The 4,300-nt window shown below is 35.7% G+C and overlaps 1 non-coding gene across 1 annotated transcript; it reads left to right on the top strand.

The window, feature by feature from the left end:
* Positions 1-1,452: 1,452 nt before the first annotated feature.
* On the top strand, positions 1,453-1,525 carry TRNAK-UUU (transfer RNA lysine (anticodon UUU)). Its single transcript has one exon. It is a non-coding gene; the product is annotated as a tRNA-Lys (tRNA).
* The last annotated feature ends 2,775 nt before the right edge of the window (positions 1,526-4,300 follow it).

A 4,300-nucleotide genomic window follows, 5' to 3' on the forward strand; every position in this document is an offset into this window, starting at 1 on the left:
AATACCTAGGAGTGTCACAATCAATTCTCATTATTTGTGGTAGTAATGTTCTATAAAGTCACCTTGAACATTGAATTAGCGAGTAATGAGACATTGCTCCTAGGGGAAATGCAGAGTTACATTCCTGTGAGCCTCTGGCCACAATGACAGTTTTGTCAACTGATCAATACATAACCTTGTTATATGTGTGTTTTCTGTTTAAAAACACCTTATTTCATATATATTGTTGATTAATTAACCTTGAACTCACAGTCAACAGCATTGTAACTCATGGTTGAATGAAACTGATCTAACATACATATTTTCTCCATAAGGCACATCACAGCTTTCTTGTGTTTGAAAATACTAAACAGCACTTAAGCATTACACACTTGGATGCCATTTTAAACAGCAGAATCACCAACAAAAAGCACAAAAATGCAAAAAAAAACCCACGAAAAAACACCTCACTGAAAAAAAAATGCACAACTAAATAAACCAAGAAAAAGGACACTTACTTACAATATGAGAGCTTAAACAAGAATCAAGAGCACTGCCTTGTTCATTCTCAGCTAGGCACATGAATGTTGGCTTAGTCTAGCTTTTCATTGTTCTGCACATGCCATTGAATGGCTGCAAAAGTCCCACAAGTATTGATTTGTGGGGGGCGCCTGGGTGGTTCAGTCGGTTACACATCTGCCTTTGGCTTGGGTCATGATCCCAGGGTCCTAGGATTGAGCCCCGCATTGGGCTACCTGCTCGGCAGGAAGCCTGCTTCTCCCTCTCCCACTCCCCCTGCTTCTGTTCTGTCTTTCTCTCTGTCAAATAAAAAAGAAAAAAATATATATATGAAGTATTGATTTGGGGTTATAAATAAATTTCAGGTAGTGGGCAAACTCAAATACAGATGTGAATAATTAGGATTGATTACATTAGCAGAGCATATGGTGAGTTTATGTTTACCTTTTAAGAAAATGCCAAACCATTTTCTAAAGGCACTGTGCCATTTTGTATTCTCACCAGCAGTGTATGAGAATTGCAGTTGCCCACTCCTTCACAGTGATTAATATTATCAGCTTTTCTGACTTTAGCTATTTTAATAGGTATGTAGTGGTAACTCACTGAGGTTGTAATTTCCATTTCCCTAATAACTAATGATTCTGAGCCTCTTTTCATCTACTTATTTGGCATCCCTATATATTTTTTAAAGATTTTATTTTATCTACTTGACAGAGAGAGACACAGCGAGAGAAGGAACACAAGCAGGGGGAGTGGGAGAGGGAGAAGCAGGCTTCCTGCCGAGCAGGAAGCCCAATGTGGGGCTCGATCCCAGGACCCTGGGATCATGATTTGAGCTGAAGGCAGATGCTTAACGACTGAGACACCCAGGCGCCCCGACATCACTATATTTTCTTTGGTGAAGACATTTCTGTTCAAATATTTTGCTCATTTATTAAAAATTGGGTTGTTTGAACCTGGTTGGCTCAGCTGGTAGAGCGTGTGACTTTTGATCTTGGGGTTATAGGTTCAAACCCTACATTGGGTGTACTGATTACTTAAAAAATTAAAAAAATCTTTTACAAAATTGGGTTATTTAATTTCCTATTATTGAGTTTTGAGAGTTCTCCCTATATTCTGGATATAAACCCTTTGTGAGATATGTGATTTGCAAATGTTTCCTCCTGGTGTATGGCTTGTCTCTTCACTCTCTTAAGAGTATCTTTGGCAGAGCATATGTTTTAGATTTCAACAGTCTAATTTATTAATTATTTTATTTAGGGGTCATGCTTTTGGTGTTGGATCTAAAATCTTTTTGCCTAGCATAAAGTGATGCATATTTTCTCTTATGTTTTCTTCTAGAAATTTTATAGTTTTACATTTTACATGTAGGTTTATTATCCATTTTGAATTAATTTTTGTGAAGGGTAAAAAATAAAAGTTGAAGTGTAGATAAATAGATAAATGTCCAAATGTTTCAGAGCCATGTGTTGAAAGACTATCATTTCTCTATAGAATTGCCCTTACATATTTGTAAAATATAAATTAGCCATATATGTGTTGATCTACTTCTGGACTTTATTCCATTGATCTGTGTGTCACTATTTTCTCTAATACTACACTGTTTAATTAGTGTAGCTTTATATTAAGCTTTGAAATTAAATATTGAGATATTTATTGTTTTTCTTCAAAATTGTTTTGGCAATTCTAATTATTTTGTATTTACATATAAATTTTAGAATTAGGGGCACCTGGGTGGCTCAGTCATTTAAGCATCTGACTCTTGGTTTCAGCTCATGTCATGATCTCAGGGTCGTGAGATTGAGCCCCATGTCAGGCTCCATGCTCAGCACAGAGTCTGCTTGAGACTCTCTCTCCCTCTCCCTCTGCCCCTTCCACCATTCATTCTCTCTAAATAAATAAACAAATAAATAAATATCTAAAAAAAATTTAGTATTAATTTGTTGACAAAAAAAATCATGCTGGGTTTTTTTTACTGGGATTGCATTGAATTTATTATCTATTTGGAGTATTTTGATGTCTTTATAATATAAAGTCTTTTAACCCATGAACACATTTATATTTAAAAAAAAGTTTTTGTGTATAGTTGACACCCAATATTACATTAATTTCAGGTATACTTACCATGTACATCAACATGGAAGGAACTGGAGGGTATTATGCTGAGCAAAATAAGTCAATCAGAGGAAGACAATTATTATATAGTATCACCCATATGTGGAATATAAGAAACAGCACAGAGGATCATAGGGGAAGAGAGGGAAAACTGAATGGGAAATCATCAGAGAGGGAGAAAAACATGAGAGACCCTTAACTATAGGAAACCAACTGAGGGTTCCTGGAGGGGAAGTGGGTGAGGGGATGGGGTAACTGGGTGATGGGCTTTAAGGAGCGCACATGATGTGATGAGCACTGGTATTATATGCAACTGATAGGTTATTGAACACTACATCTGAAACAAATGGATGTACTATATGTTGGCTAATTGAATTTAAGTTAAAAAAAATTTCAGGTGTACAACATAGTGATTCAACTTCTCTATACATTATGCTGTGGTCACCACAAGTGTAGGTACCATCTGTCACCATACAATACTATTACAGTATCATTGACTATATTCCCTATGGTGTGCTTTTTATTCCCAGGACTTATTTATTCTGTTACTGGAAGCCTGTATCTCCCACTCCCCTTTACCCATTTTACCCTTACCCCCTTCCTTCTGGCAACCATCAGATTGTTCTCTATACTTATAGGTCTGATTCTGCCTTTGTTTGTTTATTCATTTGTCTTGTTTTTTAGATCCCACACAAGAGTGAAATTGTATGGTATTTGTCTTACTCAGTCTGACTTATTTCACTTAACATAATACCCTCTAGGTTAATCCATGTTGTCGAAAATGGTATGTATGATCTCATCCTTTCTTATAGCTGTATAATATTCCTGTGTGTGTGTGTGTGTGTGTGTGTGTACACATCACATTTTCCTTATCCATTTGTCCATTGATGGACACATATCTTGGCTATTGTAGATAATGCTGCAATAAACATAGGGGTGCATATATCTTTTTGAACTAGTGTTTTCATTTTGGGGGGTAAATACTCAGTAGTGAAATTATTGGATCATATGGTATTTCTGTTTTTAATTTTTTGAGGAACCTCCATATTGTTTTCCACAGTGGCTATACTGATTTACATTCCCACCAAAAGTACATGAGGGTTCCTTTTTTTCCACATCCTTGCCAACACTTATTATTTCTTGTCTTTTTGATTTTAGCCATTCTTACTGGTGTGGAGTGATATCTCATTGTGATTTTGATTTACATTTCCCTGATGATTAGTCATGTTGAGCATCTTTTCATGTGTCTCTAGCCATCTGTATGTCTTCTGTGGAAAAATGTCTGTTCGGATCCTCTGCCCATTTTTTAATCAGATTGGTTTTTTTGGTGTTGAGTTGTATAAGTTCTTTATATATTTTAGATAATAACCCCTTATCAGATATATCATTTGCAAATATCTTCTCCTATTCATTAGCTTGTATTTTTGTTTTGTTGATGGTTTCCTTTGTTGTGCAAAAGCTATTAATTTTGGTGTAGTCACAATAGTTAATTTATTCTTTTGTTTCTCTTGCCTTAGGAGACATATCTAGAAAAATGTTGCTGTGGCCGATGTCAGAGAAATAACTGCCTGTGTTCTCTTCTAGGATTTTTATGGTTTCAGGTTTCACATTTAGGTCTTTAATCTATTTTGAGTTTATTCTTGTGTGTGGTGTTGGAAAGTGGTCTACTTTCATTCTTTTGCATGTA

This window comes from Leptonychotes weddellii, chromosome 4 (assembly GCF_054177405.1).
Source record: "Leptonychotes weddellii isolate Sample4059 chromosome 4, ASM5417740v2, whole genome shotgun sequence".
Classification (NCBI taxonomy): Eukaryota; Metazoa; Chordata; class Mammalia; order Carnivora; family Phocidae; genus Leptonychotes; species Leptonychotes weddellii.